Raw genomic sequence first — 20,820 nt, forward strand, 5'->3', positions numbered from 1 at the left:
GAATCATATTATTTAATTAGTATTGATCAAGAATTAATTTATAATTAATTAAGTGATCAAAAGGAACTAATTAAATATGGACTCTTATATATATGGAATGGGCCAAGTTCATTTAGGTTGGGCTAAGCTTTCATGGATAGTCCATGGAGTGTTTAACCCATGGATCCTAGGAAATGAAAGGTCAAGGGTATTAGGGTTTAACCCTAATCCTCCACACTATATAAAGATGTCCTTGGTTGGTGAAATTGGCACTAGTGTGGAACACTAAGAAGGGCTAGCCAATTTCACTAGAGAGAACCAAGTATCCATATTCTCTAAAGTCTTCCAAGGTGTCTTGGTGATTTGTGATTCCACTTGAGGCTTCCACACTATTGGGGCTAAGCTCTTAAAGCTTGAAGACATCAAGCTACATCAAAAGGTATGTCATATAACTAGTACTTTGTAGATTAAGAACATCATAATATGCTAGTTAGGGTTAAAGCCTTGGAAAGTTCTTATTTGCATGTATAATAGAGAAAACATAGATCCAAGGTTTATAGGGTTGCATGTACACCATAGGAGTGTTTGAATGCTCAAAACCCAACAGTGGTATCAGAGCCTAGGCTTGTTTTCTTGTTATACTTGCAAAAGAAGCTGGAAAATCGAGTTTTGATGTTGTTTGCCCAGCAGACTCGCCGAGTCCAAGGCAAAAAGCATCCAACTCGCCGTGTTGGACCCCAGACAGCATAAATTCGACTTTTTTGGCTAGAATTGGACTAGGAACATTACCCTAAGATGTTTTTAGACTTATAAACTTGTTTTTGATGTGGTAATGTTCATGCTAATCCAATTCCAAAGATAATTGTCAATAGATTCATGTTTTGTATTAGTTTATGGTTTAGACTAATTACATGAAAAAGTTTGATTTGAATTATCTTGTTCTTATGAGTTGCTTAGATTAATAGAAAAGTTGAGTGAAATAGTTATTTTCAATCCAAATTAATCTAAGAGTTGATTCTAAAATGTGTTTTTGTAACTTGTCCTCAAGTTATATGAAAAGTCACATTTAAGTTTCATAAAACTCATAAGAAGTTGGCAAAGGTTATAAAACTCATAAAAAGTTGACATTAATTATTTAAATGAAGAGTCTAGTTCTAATTAACTGGTGTTATGACTCCATAATTTTTCCTCAAGTTATGGAGGACCAAGAGTCTCTTCATTAAATAATTAATTAAAAAAAAGTGTAACCTTAATTAATTCCGTAGGTTATAAAATAAAGAAAAGTTAATTCTTTTATTAGTTTAAAGTCTTCCATAACTTGTCCTCAAGTTATGGAACTTGAAGAGTTTTGGGATTAAAACTACTTTAAATACATAAGTTGTGGAATTAATTAGTTTTGAATAGTTTCAAAACTTGCCCTCAAGTTTTGGAATTTGTAAAGTTGTCTCTTATGAATACTTTAATTCCAAGTTAGCCCTTAGAATTTTAAAGAGTTAAAATTCAACCCTTATACTTTATAATATTACAAGTTAATAATATATATATATATATATATATATATATATATATATATATATATATATATATATATATATATATATATATATATATATAAGAGCAAGTCAGTCTTACTGCTAGTACGCCTCATTCACGAAGCCGGTCTATAAGGTGGGTATAAGGTTGTTGCCTATAAAATGGCAACTTAGTGGGTGTCCACTCTCACCCACCGCTTGCTTGACTGGTGGAGGGTCGTTAGCCGAACGGGTTTGACAGGACTATAATTCTCCCTTCATTAAAAGTATTGATGATAAATACTAAGTAACTAAACTCTTAATAATACCCAATCTTAGTTACTTAGGAAAATATGAATAAGGTGCTAATCCATGAAATTACACTTTGCACTTTGTTTAAGTCGGTTAGTGGAGCGTGTGTGGTTAACCGGCATACTAACTCGTATTTAACAAGGTAGGAAAAGGGTAACTTGATGTTTATCATAGTATCGATGGAGCGTGTGTGGTTAACCGGCACATCGATTGAGGGGTAAACACTTAAGGGTACCAAGTAATTTGCATGGTTACTTCACACCTTGTTTTGTGATCCTCGGCATCCCAATCACAAAACCTGAAGGGCACACTCGACATTGAAACATGCCATTGAATAGTTCAATGAATCTCAAAAGATCTAGGAGTTTCAAAACCAATTAAAACCTAATAATACATTTCGTTTATCTTGGTGGAAATTGGTGAATCGTCATTCACCTACCTTCAAATATTTTATAGCTTGGATTACGGCATACCTCTTCTAAGTTATCAAATAGTTTGTCGGGTCCTAGTGTTAATATTTCATATTGGGTGTCATATTAAGGACTTAAGATCAACTATCTTGAATATCTCCCAAAAGATGTCTGGTTTAGACAGTTATGATCTTCCCAAATCTCTTGAAACAAGCTTTCCTAAATGAAGATGATGTCCCTTGGAAATCATACTTCATTCACCTCCTCCAATTATTCTCCCCAACCCACAAGTTCTTGAAAAGTTTAAGGTCACTCAAGCCCAATTGGCAAGGCAAGGTCTAGGTGTGGTCACGTCTTGGAGATGTAGTCACATATTGACAAGCCGGGAGAGTTGGGTGTCAAAGTCTTGAGAAAGCTGGTGGTTCAATCACTTTCTAAGTCACATAGTGAGCTCCTTTGGGACTCCTATGAACCAGACTATGACAAGACCCTTAATGATCTTATCTATTTGCTAAGATCAACTTCCTAAAACTTGATCGACATTGACAATAGTGACACAGGAAATCCAGAAAAGCATTCTCTTCCCAATGGAATGTGATTGTCCCGTGTACCATCATCAAAGGGTCCATATGTTTATATTGCCAAAGAAAGGGGCATTGGTTGCAAAGCTGCCAAATTTACCTAAGGATGTTAAAGTCAATAAGTTTGACTCTACTTCAGGTAAAGTCCACTATCTAACTCTGTTAAGTTTCTATTATGAGATTCTTGATACATGATGTGACTGGGTCACATGGTGATGTTTTAAGAATCAAAGAAAAGTGAAGAAACTTAAAGAAAGAATATGTTGAATCTGATCGCATAGATGGATTTCTATTGCGTAGTTTGAAGATCGGATTCTTGAGCTGCTTCTTAGGAGTTATGAGATATTGCTTAGGAATAGATAACAACAAGTTGTCATATGGATTGTAAGGATAAGTTTTTCCGCAAAGTTTTAAAATAAAAGAAAAATTTTTGATTTTATTTATTTTAAAATATCCTTACAATGGCATTTGCGGAAAAATTGTTGCTTATATGATTCCATTAATAGCAAGAGTGGAAATATGAAATTGATTCTTTCATTTGTGGTAATGTCTAAATTTACCAAATAAGGAAAGATTCTCATCACCCAAGTTTCAATTGGACCGGAACTTGGAATCATGCAAGTTGTATAGCATGATGAATGAGAACTTTCAAGTATTGGAAAATTAAGACTAATTACTTGTTCACATGGATGTGTGAGTCAAGTGAAGGACTAAGGGATCGAGTACACATTCTTGTGCACTGGTCAAGTCCACCACAAAAGATTGATAAAATTATTCGTCATAGTTTACAAAAGCTCAGTAAATATGATTATACTTACAAGCTTAAGTGTAACTCTAAGACATTGGAAAAGGTTCCAATGTATGGCAGAGCGAATAAGAAGAATCAAATTAGGCAGAAGGATAAAAGTTTCTCAAATCTGAAAAGATGGGAGAGTACTTTAGTATCAGTTTTGTGATCATCTTAATGATTAAGAAACCATAGCACAATTAGTTCTCTAAGGAAATCTTAGTGCATTCTTATGACTAAGAAGAGGGATCTTGAATTGTTGAAATGGTTAAATCAAGAAGATGAGTCATACTTCGTTCCAATACAAGTCTTAGAGTCATACTCCAAGATTGTAACTTGAGTGACACGTCTTAAAGAAGGTTTAAAACACTTGTGAAATGTAAGAGTAAAAGTTTTCTACTCTTGTACATTTAAAATTGGTAAGTTGTGATGTTTTGGATAAAACAAAGACCAACTAAGGCCAATTGTGTGAAGTGTTTGTCTTGATTAGAATCCGCACTATCTATTGGATGTTTGACAAGGGAGTCTTATATGTCAAGAGGATAGTGGGAGTGTTAAAGGTCTTGAAATTCTCAAGAACTAATCAAGAATAAAACCTGAAGTTCTTCACTAGCACACGACTTGAGATTTATAACCTATCGTGTTGACATATTATGATGACAAATGGAAGTGCTCGGCCGGGCCAGGACTGATTTGATTTGTTCAATTAGTCAGTCGTCATAAATCGGAAATCGGGAAACAACAAATGGACAGAGAGAATGATTATAATCCATGTCTCAGTCCATATGATATCTAGAATGGAGGAATATATGATCCCTTATCTAATGGACAAGTTCGTTGACAAGATCAGAGTTCGACAGCAGCTTTAAGAGCTCCGATTGCTAGTTAGGTTTGAAGTCATACACAATAATAGTTTTAGACTTATCCAAGTGGGAGACTGTTGGATTAATGTCTAAGTCCATAACTATATTTGGTATGTACTTGACCCAACCCGTCATGGTCCATTTGGGTTGCACTTCACCGACACAATTTATATGGATAATCTTTTGAGAATAGTATGTTTATGATTAATATTAATATATTATAAGTTCTAATATATTAATATGGAATCATATTATTTAATTAGTATTGATCAAGAATTAATTTATAATTAATTAAGTGATCAAAAGGAACTAATTAAATATGGACTCTTATATATATGGAAAGGGCCAAGTTCATTTAGGTTGGGCTAAGCTTTCATGGATAGTCCATGGAGTGTTTAACCCATGGATCCTAGGAAATGAAAGGTCATGGGTATTAGGGGTTTAACCCTAATCCTCCACACTATATAAAGATGTCCTTGGTTGGTGAAATTGGCACTAGTGTGGAACACTAAGAAGGGCTAGCCAATTTCACTAGAGAGAACCAAGTATCCATATTCTCTAAAGTCTTCCAAGGTGTCTTGGTGATTTGTGATTCCACTTGAGGCTTCCACACTATTGGGGCTAAGCTCTTAAAGCTTGAAGACATCAAGCTACATCAAAAGGTATGTCATCTAACTAGTACTTTGTAGATTAAGAACATCATAATATGCTAGTTAGGATTAAAGCCTTGGAAAGTTCTTATTTGCATGTATAATAGAGAAAACATAGATCCAAGGTTTGTAGGGTTGCATGTACACCATAGGAGTGTTAAAATGCTCAAAACCCAACAGGGTCATCGTCGATATATTGACCACGTCTGCACACTTCCTGCCTATCAAAGAAACTGACAAGATGGAGAAACTTACGAGAACATACATTAGGGAAATCGTACGGCTACATGGTGTACCTATGTCCATTATCTCCGATAGAGATAGTAGTTTCACTTTAAGATTTTGGCAATCACTACAGCATTCCCTAGGAACAAGGTTGGACATGAGCACAGCCTACCATCCACAGACCGACGGACAGAGTGAGAGGACCATCCAAACACTGGAAGATATGTTGCGAACCTGTGTGCTTGACTTTGGAAAGGCATGGGATACTCATTTACCCTTTGTCGAGTTTTCCTATAATAACAGTTATCACACGAGCATCAAGGCTGCTCCATTTGAAGCCCTCTACGGCCGAAAGTGCATATCCCCTCTGTGTTGGGCTGAGGTGGGTGATACCCAATTAGCTAGGGGGAAAGCTTCCGACAGTACTCTCACCGGTCCGGAAATCATTCGGGAAACGACAGAGAAAATCGTTCAGATCCGTGAACGATTGAAAGCCTCTAGAGACCGACAGAAGAGCTACGCTGATAAACGAAGAAAACCTTTGGAATTTCAGGTGGGAGACCGAGTCCTTCTCAAAGTCTCACCCTGGAAAGGCTTGATACGCTTCGGAAAGCGTGGGAAGCTTAATCCGAGGTACATAGGGCCTTTTGAGATTCATGCAAGAGTCGGCCCCGTAGCTTACAAACTCGACCTACCAGACGCGCTTCGTAACGTACATTCTACATTCCACGTATCTAACTTGAAGAAGTGTCTATCCGACGAGACTCTTGTAATCCCACTCGATGAGATCGAGATCAACGAGAGCCTCCACTTCGTGGAAGAACCGGTAGAGATCATGGACCGTGAGGTCAAGCAGACGAAGCAAAGCCGTATCCTTATCGGGAAGGTTCGCTGGAGCGCCAAGCGAGGATCGGAATTCACTTGCGAACGCGAGGATCAGATGAAACTCAAACACCCTCATCTATTCGCTTAATTGTTTGTAACTTCTTATTTTCTTAAATCCTAATTTCGAGACGAAATTCCTTCTAATGGGGGGATGATGTGACAACCCGAAATTTCCATTTTGTACGAACATTATCTATTCAATAGAAGCTAGTCCAGTTTCAATGAATTTCAGACTTTTCCGAATAAGTTTATCTACATTAGGGTTTATGTTTAAGGAGATATCATGAGAGTGGATGCTCATAGGTTTGTGAAACTTGAGTATTTCAAAACTTCTTAATGTTAGAGTTCAATTCCGGAATAAAAATATTTTCTGCCAAAAATATCTCAGGACTATAAATAGATTTCTGAACCAAATTCATTCATTATTCACATTTCCATCTAGAGAAAAGCCACTTTCTCTCTCACGGATCTTCGGGTTTTCATCCCAAATCGTGAGTACACTTCTCTAGTTGTTTTATATTACTTGTTATATGCTTAGTAACATAGATTACATGTCAAATAGGTGCGATCCGGGAGTTTACCGCCCAAGAACGTTCTTGGGGAGTAAACTCCAAAAAGAGGCTTAAGAGCTATCTAGTCCCATTTCCTTGATAAGTGACTAACTTAGGCTTGTATGTAAGTAAATTAGGGACTAGAAAACAATCAAAAACACCAAGCTTTAGGTGTTTACGGCCCAAGAGTTTCTTGGACCGTGAACACCAAATTCAAGGGCCTAAAGGTGCCCTAATCACTCCTCAGGCTTTAGACTTTAATACTCATTTAATCCTAGCTAATTTATGGACTTCAAAACAACAAAAGCACCCTTTAAAGGGAGTTTACGGCCAAGAGAATGCTCGTAGGCCGTAAACACCAAATAAGGGCACCAAAGTGTGCCTAGGGTCCTCATTAAACTTAAACAAATGACTAGAAATTATCCTAATTGTGCTTGGGACTTGAAAGAATAAAAACACCCATCCCATGAGAGTTTACGACCGTAAACTCTAAGGGATTTGGCCTTGGGGCCGTAAACTCCTCAAAGGAGTATTTTCTATGCCCTAAACTACCCAAAGGATTAAACCACCAAGTTAGGCTTATTCTAGAAAGCAAATAACACTTCAAAACACCAATTACCACCAAGATTGGAGTTCACGGCCATAAACTCAAGGGTTTACGACCATAAACTCCTTGTGTGGGGTTTATTGAGTAGTAAACACTTATATAAGGCCCTTTGGTACATTAAACCCCTTTAGCCTTATCCCATAACAACCTAGAAGCAACCCTTAGGACCTATAACACTTATACAAAGTGTTTACATGTTCCTGAGTGTCCCAACTTATTTCATTAAGTTATTATTTGGCTAATTAGTTATATATATGCTCATTATATGATAACTAGGCTCGTGTGTGTGAACAAGTCTCCGTTTGCCACCTAGCACGGTATCCGATACTTCAATCCAATCCACTCACCGCAAGTGAGTTCATACCCCTTTAATTAACCTTTGAAATACTTTTAAATGTTTTAAATACTTTATGGGGGGGGGGGAATACAAGTTAAATACTTATAGTTATTACATCAATCACATGTGATTAATAACTAGAAAACCAATGATTTTATCACTGTTCAAACTGTTTATCAAACTGTTTTACTTCACAATGTTTTACAAACTCTTTTCTTATCAAATACTTTTATTTAAAATTTATTATACTTCTTATAAATTGCATGCCCATATATGTATAGATATATAAGCAATGTTTAAAGGGCTTAGGAAGGCCATCCGCCCTATTTCCTTTTCGCACTTGAGATGTGATCTGGTGGGATTTCGGGTAGCCCTCCGAAGGTCGTTTCAATATTAATTATATATCAAATGTACATATATAGACATAAAAGTACTCTTTTATTCATGCGTATCAGTACATCATTAATAAGTTACCATCGGGGTAACACAGGATCATACTACTAAAATTTCTAGATCAATGAGTCAGTTCACTCATGAGTCAATACTTATTACTACAAGTACATATACAACTATACTAGAAAGAGAACATATAAAACTATACTAGAGAGAGAACATATACAACTATACGAGAAGGAGAACATATACAACTATACTAGAGAGAGAACATATACAACTATACTAGAGGGAGAACATATACAACTATACTAGAACAGTTCATTACATTACATATACAAGAATACGTTTATTATTGTGATATGAATCGGAGCATGACTTAAATGCCATGGCCCGAGTTGTAGCCAGAGTCTCTTGAAGGGAGAGCGTGAGTTTGCGTATAGATCTATACTGGATTGACTATCCTACACCTTGCTGCTAGCTACAGCCGGACCTGCAGGTCTGCGGGTGCCAAACGTCATTCCGTTATTACGACCATTCGTATGTCGTTGTTACCAGTCGATAGTATGGTGCAATTAGTCACATGATATGTTAATATAAATTCGGTTTAAGGTAGTTAGTAGAGCAGTAGTTCCTATAATACAACACCACAGTACTACAATAATTTACCCATTACATATATTTAGTGATTATTTCACTTAAACTTTAATGTACAAACTATATTTTGTTAAATGATAGTTACACTTGGGAAATTACACACTTTTACAACAAACGAGCATACAAAACAGTTAAGTCTTGGTAGAACTCACCAGCTTAATGCTGATAAACTCTTTCAAAATAACTTGAGACATGTTCAAACATTTTGATAACAAACACCGACACTAAAATACTTATGAACTCACCAGCTTAATGCTGATAAACTCTTTCAAAATAACTTGTATTCTCAGGTCATCAGTAGACAGGTACTGAGGCCAGCTTTTGAGAAGATGGAGCGCATCCAAGACTCATCTTATTATTTTGATTTACATTATTTTTGTGTCTATAACTGTTCAGAACACGCTTGTATTAAAAATTATATATTTAATGCAATGGATGATGTTGTTTGCTTATTTACATTTACTGTGTTGTGATACTTTACATGACGTCCTCCGCCCCAGAACGTTTCCGCCGTTATTGGTTTTGGGGTGTGACACGAGTCCACAATGGAACTCGCCAAGTTCACCAGTCAGAGTCACAAAAAACAAATTTTTTTCAAGCAGAACAATCAACCAAAGCATCAATTCAATAGAAATCAATCAAAGCTCTGATACCACTGATGGGTTTGAGCCATTAGAACTTTCCTATGTGCACATGCAAACCCTAATGCTTGGATCTAGGTTTCTCTAATTGAACATGCAATGTATCCAAGGCTTACAATTCTAGATCTAGTGTAAAAAATTGAATCATAACATATGAAATCAGATCTAGAAGAATACCTTAAGTTGATTGCTTAAAACTTCTTGTTCTTGGAGCTTAGAGTCACAATTGTCACTCCTCTAATGGCTTACAAATACCAACTAGAAAGAGGATGATCTTGAGAGAGAGGATATGTGAGGAAATCGGCTCTAGGGTTACTTTCTTGCAAGAGTGGCCGATTTCCCTCACCCATGGGGTCTATATATACTATAAGCTACTAGGGTTACACCCTTGACCCTAATTGAATAACTTAGGCCCTAAGCAATCCAATGATCCTTCTAGATATGAGGCTTGGAAGATTTTAAGATATCCAATCCCTAAAAATCGTCCACCCTAATATCCATAAGGATTCATAGCCCAAAAACACAACTATCATACATTTGACACTTTATGCCCCTTTATTTAGTTAACCTCTTTAAGTCACCAAATTAATTCTTAATTAATTTATGACTTATATCAATTAAATAATATTATTATTCCTTTAATATATTACTCTCATAATATATTAATAATAATATCTCTTCTCTCTTTACAAATCACCCTGTTAAGTTGTTATGGTGAAGGCAACCTAAAAGCACCATGCACAACCGAGTCAAGTACTTACCAAATATAGTTACAACCTTAGACACTAATCCATCAATAAGTCATTAAGCGAATGTTTAAGCACATTCATCACATCGTCTAATTTCACGGAGACATTCCTCATGTCTATAGGAAATACATTGGAATAGGAGGCGGTACCGGAACCAAAGCTAGTAAAATATTCACCAAAGTGGAAGCCAGTGACAAGACACAATTCTTTCTTCCCGTCAGACAACTCGTAACCCCCAATCTCAAAAACCATTTCCTTTACTTCGCTTCGGGGGTCCGTGATAACTTCATGGAAAAACACGTAATGTAGAAGTAAAGGATCCCCATCTATCTTAGAAATGTCTAACCACCTCCAAAAACATGAATTCCAGAACATAGTCTTGCATGCCGGTCTGTCTTTGATTGCCGCAAGAATATTCACACCAAGTTTGGGTTTACAAGACAATGTAATGGATGCATCAAAATCCATATTGTGCTGCAAATAGAAAACTTTTTATAAACCAACTCTGGAATGAACAGTGATGAACATTCCAGATCATGCTCCTGACATTCTGGACATGTTCTTCATGTTCCAGACCAATTCCTCACATTCTGGAGATTGCTGGAGCATTCCAGAATGCAATTTTTTGTTCCAGAATAGAGGGACACAGATCTGTCCCTACGAGTGCCTCACATAATTTCCTTGCATAAAATATTTGTTTCTTCATGATTACGAAGATTAGCAAATAATGAAGACATGTCCATGGTTATGATTTTATCAGTGTTCTTTAGACCATCAACTTGATGTTCCAAACTTTCATTTAGCGAGTCAAAAAACTTGAGAACCAAGGAGTTTCTTGTTTTGTTCATGTTGAAATGGCACATGTCATTCACTAAGCACACAAAGAAGTTGAAGAATTGAGTAAGAGATTCGTTTTTTGGCTGGACAAAGTACTCGTACTGTAGCATTCTAGAATGCAATTTTTTGTTCCAAAATAGTAATTTTCGATGTATAATAACATAATATAAACAACTAAGCTAGTCTTTGGTTGGTCCTAATGTACTCTCAACATATATAGCTACTCTGGAACATAGTAAGTTCATTATGGAGCTGTTCTTCGCATTTTGGAGGAAGTTCTAAAGTCATTAAAAACTAATTCCAAAGCTATTCTTCGCATCCCGAAGGAAGTTCTGAAACATGAAAACTTAAAACTAAACTAATAAGAGTATAAGAGTAGGATAAGACTTACTCGTAAACTAATCGGGTTATTGTGTTGCGTTCAGTATCTTAAGCCAGAGTTCAGAATGTGTGTCAGAGTGTGTAATATTTTCGGAGAGCATGTCAGAGATCGGAATGCACGTCGGAAAGTCGGAATGTGTTTGTAAATCGAGACCCGAAATGAAATTGTTATCCAGAAGTTATCGAAATATAATCCTGAAAATAAATTTGAACATCGAAGTCCAAAATACGTATTGTTACTAGAATTGGCATTTCAAAGGATACTTAATCAGCCGGCCCATCAAATATGGAGTCCGAAATTGTTTTTAAAACATCCCATTTCGGATAAAAATATTATTTTGCAAAAACAATTTAAATAAGTTATTTTTTTTAATAAATATACACAAAAATGGTTAGATTACAAAATTTCCATTGTTATTTTCTATTTAATAATTGATTTTGTTAAAACATTATTATATTACTATAGTACTTTTTTTAAAGAAGACCAAGGAAATTATAAATTTATGAATTACGAAATCTTAGAAAACATTTATGTTTGTTCATTTTAAGATTTTCATATCAAACCATACTTAAAGTTTCTATCAATACGAAAAATAAAACGTTTTAGAGCATCTAATACTAATTTTTTACAAAGTTTTTTATTATTTGAAAACAGTTTTTGGTTTTTATCATTGAGAGGTAAAGTCCAAACGATGCATCAATGTTAATCGATATCTACAACGCTTTGATTTTAATTTCCCACATTTGATTTTTAGTTATATGCTCATCAAATTTCTTTTTTGATTTTCCATGTTTTTTGTATTTTCAAAATGCAAAAGCTAATGCATGATCCGATGATTCCTTCACTCACTTATGGTTTACTTATGGTAGAACTTTGCTCAGGCCTTTATTTTGGCTTTACATATGGTTGGAAGACCTCGATAACACGTAAACCCATCCCCATTGTATTTAATTTTTCATCTTGATTTTGATATGTTTGATTTTAGCCATCTGCTAATTAGGTCTGGAAATCTGCAAGCAGCTGCCACTAATTTCATCTTATAATTAGCAAACAAAGGGGATTTTTTAGCGTTGTCGCCGTCAAGTAACCATTCCGAGTTTATTCTTAATGATTTCCAATTTTGATTTAAGGGTTTTCTATGTTCATGTGTTCAAGATTAATGATTTATTGTTATTGGGGAGATTGATCAATTATATACACTTCGCATAGTCGTTTTATGTATCGGATAATGAAAATTTTAAAGAATAGTTATCTCATTCTAGTATCATTCTGTATGGACAAAACTGAGGTTTTAGGATATATACCCTAAAAGGCAAGCCAAACTTGGGTTGTAGGCCTGAAAGGCATGCCAGACTCAAGTTGTGGGCTCGGGGGTGATTCCATTCTATTTTAGCTGTGGACCCAATATCTGTGTTATTATATGTTTGTGTGTTGGTACTTTGGGGAAACTCACTAAGCTTTGACTTACAATTTTAGTTTATCGTTTCAGGTAGTGTAGATAATCTTAGGAAAGCGAATGCGTGAGCGTGCACATCTTCCTGTTTTATGACATTGGATTTTGATATACTCTAACTTTGAATAATACATTTGAAACAATGGCTTTGAAAACACTTTATGGTTGAAATGGGCTGTTTTAGAAAATCTTAAATTTTTATGATTTTTGAAATCTTATAAGTTGGTATCAGTGCCTTGGTTTGAGTGAAATGGATAAACGTTCATGTGAATCCAGACTCAAACTAAGGAACTGCAAAGTTTTAATTCTTTTTCAAAAGTAACCAAGAAGGATGTGATGTGTATGATTAGCTAGAGCTAGCAAGTATACCCCAAGTTACCCATACTTTTCTTTGATATAATGTTTATGGTAGAACAAAATGCTAGTGATAAGCTAGGGATCTTTAGGAATTGCATGATAGAATTTGTTAATATGTGATGCCTAATAGCTTGGGAATACTTCTTGTATGAAATTGACACCATTACTGTAGTTGCTTTGTGTGTGCATCATAGTTATCCATAACTAAGATTTTATAGTATGAGAATGTTTGATTTGGCCTTATTTCTTGTTCCTTGTTTGGTTGTAGACTTAGGGTAGAATCAAGTGTGTGTTGTCTATAGGATCCAGTGTTATGTATGATTAGCATACGTATGTATTGATGTAACATCCAGAATCTAGAAGGTCAATTATGGAAATAAAACCTCATTTCTAAAGGCCAGCTCGTCAAGTTTGGGGGAAGAAACTCGACGTATTGGAAGTGTTGGTTGCACGTGTTTTTGAAGACCAACTCGACGAGTTGGAGAGGACCAACTCGAGGATTTGGACGTGGTTTGGGAAACCCTAAATTTGGGGTTTTGCACCCTATTTAAACAACTTAAACCCCAAATGTGGGCCTCATTTCCAGCCACCATTCTCCTAAACTCGAACCTCGAAACCCTAAGGCATTTTTTAATGTTGTCACTACTAGAAAAAAAAGCCTTTTACGACGCGCAATGCATGTCGTAAAATGCTCAGATAACGTACAAATGCGTGTCAAGGAAGACCCTGTCATAAAAAGAGACGACACGCTTTTGCGCATAGTCTATTTACGACGTGCATTTACGATGCACATTTATGACACGCATTTACAACACACAGTTATGACACACAATGCGTATCAAGGAACACCCTGTCATAAAGGGAGACGACACGCATTTGCATGTCGTAACCTTACGACGCGCGTGTTTATGACACGCAATGCATATCAAGGAAGTTGCTGTCATAAAGGAAGACGACACGCATTTTTACGTGTAATAGTTTTAAATGTTTTTTAAAATTATATATTTTTGATAGATTTACTAATTTTCAAATTAAATAACAAATTAAAAGTCTCATAATACAAAATAAAATACCATAAACAATAAAGATAATTCATTGCATTAACATGTCAAATACATATAATCATTCCAATAGTAAGTAAATGTAACACATTGCTAATATTGCATAATAACTATTATAGAAAACAAAACATTAACATGTCAAATACATATAATCATTCCAATAGTAAGTAAATGTAACACATTGCTAATATTGCATAATAACTATTATAGAAAACAAAACATGTACAACATTTAAAGAAACCCATGACCAAATTCTCCTTTGACAATCTCCTTTGACAATTTCCTTTCTAAGAGAATAACCTAAATGTAGGAACTTTGAGAGGCAACAGAGCATGGATTGCTAGAGCTGTCAGAACCTGCATACGGAAAATCGGTAACTTAACACGCCATTATGGACATTTTGGTCGCATGGGGTATATTTTCAGGCATGGTGAAGGTTACAGCTTCAGGCGTCTTTATGGGAATCTTGGTCACATCGGGTTTTTTTTGGACATGGTGCAGGTTTCAGATGCAGATACCTTTGTGTGCATTTTAGTCACATCAAGTCTTTTTCTAGGCATGGTGAACTTTTGGTTTCAGGTTCAAAAAAATGAACAAGGAGTGTTCAGCTAGACCGAGTTTTACATATTTGTTTATGTTCGGTTTTATTATAGTTTCACATTCTTATTGTAGCTGCACTAGTTAGAGAGGGGGTGTGGCAACCCAAAAATTTCCGTTAGTTTTAACATCGAAATTAATTACGTCAAAAATTAGCCAAATTTATCCCGAAAATATTTTTGACCGGATTTAAACCCGTTGGAATATTTTAAATAATATTCGTCAACCGAACAAAAATTAAGGCGGTAAAATTTTAAAATTTGCCGTGATTAATAATCGTTGCGAAAAACCCCGTTCGCGGTTGGTGTCAGGTGAACCCCAGTCAAGCCATAAACTCCACCCTATATAAGGGTTGAGTGGGTTTCATTCTCACCTTTTACCCACCTTAGGCTCTCTCTCTCTCTACTTTCTCTCTCTACAAACGGGTTTTGGTAAAAAAATCGCCCCTCCGAGCCTCAAATCGGTAAGTAAACCTTCCTAGTATGTTATCTAACTTATCTAGCTTGCAAATTCGTGACTTAAACACCCAAAACCCTCAAGAACATGATTTTATGGTCCAAGTACACCTTCATTGACCGTAAACACTCATAATGGGGTTTTAGTGCTCAAAAACCCTTCCAAACCACTTCTAGTGCTTAGCAATGACTTAGAGGCTTACCCGAAAAGGACTTAGAACACTAAAATCGGACCAAATGGGGAGTAAACATGAGTTTACGGTCTAAGAACATCCTTAGACCGTAAACCCATATGCATGGACCATAAACACTTATTTAAGTGTTAAACTACCCCTCAAACACTTCCTAGAGCTTCCATGAACATCCTTGAGTGTATAGAACCTTATTTTCCTTCATGATATTCACCAAAGCATACAAAAACATGTCACACTTGATTTTACGGTCCAAGAAGGTTCTTAGACCATAAATACCTATTCTTAGACCATAAACACCCCAAAGGGTGTTAAAGTGCCCTTAACACTTTGTATGGCTTGGAATTAGACCTAGAACTTCGTATGCTTAACCTACAACCACCAAAACGTAGGATTCATGGAAAAAATGAGTTTACTACCATAAAATCATGTGTTTAAGGTAGTAAACTCCCCAAGAACATCTTCTTAGACCATAAACACCATTCCAAGGTGTTTAAGTGCCCTAAACACCTTCATATGCTCATAAAAGTGACTAGAACCTTACATGCATGAGTTAGAACCACCAAACAACAAAAGAAATGGACAAACATGAGTTTAATACTGTAAACTCATGTGTTAACGATCGTAAACTCCTCAAGGAGTAGCTTAGGCCGCAAACTCCTTAAATGGCCCATTTTGAAGCCTTAAACCCTTCATAAGCCCTAGAATTGAACCTAGCCTAGTTCCACAAGTGTTATAAGACCTTAATGCATCAAAGTACACACCATCCATGAGTTTACGGCCTTAAACTCATGGGGATAAGGTCTTAGGGCTGTAAACTCTATAAAGAGTTTACTCATGAAGAGTAAACTCCCTATCTACGCCATACACACCTTTAAATGTTACCCGGGACACTCCTAACATTTGACCAAAGTGTTTTCCCGCATGTTAGGATGCGTATACATGTTTAATTAGTATTATATTTACTAATTGTATGTAAGAATATGTCATCATATGTTAATAGGTCACTAAGTGTGTTCAAGTCTTTACTTGACACCGAGCACCCAACCGGCACTTTTGTTCGATCCGCTTACAACAGGTGAGTTCATACCCCTGAATTAACATTTTAAATGTTTTTACATGCTTTTTATGGGGGGATACAAGTTTAAAATGTCAGTTATCATATCAATCATATGTGATTGATAACCCACATGCACAAGGATTTATTACACTGTCAACTGTTTTACCAAGTATGATACTGTAAATGATTTTCTAAAACGTCTTTACTTGTTCAAAGCTTTTCTCAAATTGTCTCTCGCGCTGTATGTTTTACTTCAGATTCAGTTACAACAGTATTTTTAATGAAGAATTTCTTTACTTATAATGTTTTATCAAAGTTTCATTTAAAAACTTGTTTAAGAAAGGTTTTCAAAGGATTTCTAAGGGTTTTCAAACTTATTTTACAAGGAATACCAAGTTAGGATTTTCTTAAGTGTAAGGGTTTTCAAAAGTTTTCATCAAAGTTCTCTCCCATGTTTTTATACTTCTATTTTGTTAGATACTACTGCTTCGTTATGCTTCGACTTAGTTAATACTCCTACTTAGTTAAATGCTACTACTTTGATAACGCTTCTACTTCATAAATTGCTTCTACTTTGTTAACGCTCCTACTTCGTGAACCGCTTCTAATTTGTTAACGCTCCTACTTCATGAACCGCTTCTACTTTGTTAACGCTTCTACTTCGTCAAACGCTTCTACTTCGTTAAACACTTCAACTTCGTTAAATGTTCCTACTTAGTTAAATGTATGCCTGCACTTGTATAGATATATAAATATTCTTTAAAGGACTTAGGAAGGCTAGTTCGCCCTATTTCCTTTTCCTCGTTGGGATGTGGTCTGGTGGGATTGGATATCCGTCCGAAGGTCGTTTGATCATTAATTATATATTATGTATACATGTATAGACATATAGGTTTACATCGATCAGTTCAGTTATGAGTCTCTACTGTTAGTCCAACACTTACATCAGCATTCACTGTTCGAGATGCATCCTCAAGACACGGATCTCCCCATCGTCGAGTTAGTAACCAGAGTCTCCTGTAGGGAGAGCGGACATTATGTGTATAGATCTATACGGGATTGACACCCCCGCACCCTGACTGCTAGCTACAGTCCGCGGCCTACCAAGCCAAGGGGTGACAAATGTCATACTTACACCGACGCTTGCAGGGTGTCAAGTACGCTAGTGTGGATTAGTATGGTTACGAGTATCTCCATGTTTACCTTATAATTCATGGCCTTAAGGTAACGATGTTTAACACTGTATGCTGGAAACACATCCTTAGAATTACACTGTTTTAGACCTTGCTAGCTGTATCTTTCATTTGATATTGTCTGGGGTCTATGTCTCTTTGTTTTGGACCTTGCTAGCCGTATCGTGCATTTGATACCGTCTGGGGTCTGTGTCTCCTTTTGTTAGACTGAGCCAGGCGTGTCTTTCATTCGGTACTCTCCTGGAGTCTATGATTTCTTTGCCTTAGTCAGCAGTATATTCTGCTGAGGCATATGTTATTTTCCCTTGTATTTTACTAGTGATAATCTACTACTTTCTTTAAAAATCAAATACCGTATTTTGGTGATGATAGTATTTCAGGGAAAATTACTCTTTAAAACATAACACTGTCGGGTCTTGGTAGAATACTACTTTTAATTAGAAAATATAGGATTTTTTGGAAAGGACTCTAATACACTGTTGATTCTAAACTACTACTTTTTATAAAGTTATTTGAATAAAATGACACTAAATGCTTATGAACTCACCAGCATTTGTAAAAATGCTGATACTCGCTTTCAAATAACTTGTATTATCAGGTCAACAATAGACAGGTACATTCCAGGAGCTTTTGGTGAAGACAGTTTAGTACCAAGCTGCACCTATATTATTACTTGTATTACTTTGATGTTTCTATGAAATGTAAACTATGTAAAACTATTACTATTAATGCAATGGTTGTTGTACTTTGATTTACTATACTGCATATGTTGTGATACTTGACATGACGTCATCTACCCCAGAACGTTTCCGCCGTTCCAGTTTTGGGGTGTGACAGATTGGTATCAAAGCATTGTTTATAGTGTGCTAAGTATATCAATTCATAAAAGATATACAACCTATAAATACATAGGGATAAAACACTCTTACCAAGAATTATACTTTAAAATATAACCATATTTTACCAAAGTATAAGAACATCCAAAATCTAAACACTTGAGCACAAGTATCATAAGAAGAACAAGAATAAAAGTCTTCGGATGTTGAGCATTACCGTCAAACCTGGGCAGTTATGTAATCGTAAGCTGGAATAAATGTAACCTGATCAACTACATTTACTCGAGATGCGATGAATGTGTGCTTGGGAGTGATAGTGGTGTTGCAACAAGTCTGAAACTTACCAACTAGGAATGCTAGAGCCAAACATAAAGTTTAAAATACTATGGGAGTATTTTCGAATACTAAAGACTCACATTAATCCCAGAATCATAATCAGAAGATAAGAAACAAACAAGAATTAGAATACCATAGGGGTATTTTAGGATCCATAGATAACCTTGTGTGAAGAACTAAAAAGATTCTTATTGATATACCTACAATTACAGAGGGTATACTCCCAAGGTTATATATAATAAGGATCCCATAGGCTAAGAATGTGTGGTTTTGCTCTACTTCCTTTTCCTCGTTGGGATGTGGATATAGAGTAGTATCACATATTCGAAGGCCTATCGGATCTAAGCTATATATGATTTGTATATCCTATGTAATCGTAGCAGGACTCGATATGGATCACCCAGTGAAATGTTAATAATCTCTTAGAATTCTTTAGACATTTCCATTCTCGCACGAACCCTGTAGAAAACCCTATCCACTTCAGTACTCGTCAGAAGAGTTGATATAGACCCCAAAGAGGTTCATTGAGAAGATTTCCAGTTTAGAATTAAATGAACTAGGTCGAGACAATTGAAATCACCAAGTGCCTATATCTTTTAGGGACATGGTGGGAAATTCGCCTAAACTTCCGAGATTTCTAGTCATCCATCATGAAGTGATGACACCCAGAGTCGGATTCGGGAGTAAGGCGGAGTAGAAGTTCAATATGTCTTTAGGAAAAGAAAACCCTAGGTAACTACCCGAAGGAAACCAACGCCGGTCCCGGACAAAGATACGAGATAGCCGGAGGGAGCCAGTACATGGAACCCGAGAAGAGTCTTTTCCTCATGTTCGTCATGCTAATACACCTATAAAATAATACAATTTAGTGAGTTAGTGATTACACTACTCACTCTATGTGTTATGTAAATCATCTTTTTCCCGTTGCAAGTAATACGCTTAGAGCGGACCCCCACACCTCTATTGAGGTTGTTTAGCCATAAGTCTTCATGAGCCTTTCTTCCCGCAGTCTTCGTTCCGAACTGTTCTCAGATCTTTCCAGGCCGGAGAGTGAAACCTTACCTAGCATAAAGGTAACTCAGTAGGAACGACTCCCATCATATGGCTTTTTCCGACACTCATACTCTTACCTTGAATACCCGGACTACATCATAGGGATGTAGGTCGACACTCAGACAACAAGTATCTGAAGCACGGGAAAAATTTATGCGTAATATAGTAAGGATTGATATGTCCAGGGTTAACCATCGTCTCTCATCAGCTTGTGTTCCTTTCCGTGTAGGGAAAACCATGCCTCCGAGGAAGCGTAACCCATCCGTCGGCAAGAAACCAACTCTCCTATTCGATGAAGCTACATTCCAAGCTGCAGTCTCGGCAGCCGTAGCAGCTTTCATGGCTCAACTGAATGCTAACAACGCCAATGTTAGCAAGAGTCCTATCAGAAATTCCGATCCTAGTAGTGGACAGCAACAACCAACCTCTGTGTACCCAGCCACCCAAGAACCTCAACCAAACCCACTGAAGAGAAAGATCAAGATCGAAGAGGGAAGTACCTCGGATCAAGGACCTTCCGAAGGGCAACGAGCTGAGACAGTCAATACCCCTGCCAGCCCCTCCATCCCGACTTCAAGAAGACCATACCTAGGAAATCTTCCCCACTGCAACAAGTGTAGCTACCATCATCATGGTATATGCCGGGAACTATTTTGTGCTAGGTGCAACATGAAGGGGCATACTGCTCGCGTCTGCAGAACCCCGGTTGAGTTTATTACATCAACCACCAATGTGGCGACCAATACAGTTTGCCACCTATGTGGTGAGATTGGGCACCTAAAGCGAGATTCCCAACAGAAAGAAATGACAAGGACACAGGAGGAGTCTAACTCTAATGCTTAGGGATGAGCATCAAGGAACCCGGTAGATT

Source organism: Lactuca sativa, chromosome 6 (genome assembly GCF_002870075.4).
Source record: "Lactuca sativa cultivar Salinas chromosome 6, Lsat_Salinas_v11, whole genome shotgun sequence".
Classification (NCBI taxonomy): Eukaryota; Viridiplantae; Streptophyta; class Magnoliopsida; order Asterales; family Asteraceae; genus Lactuca; species Lactuca sativa.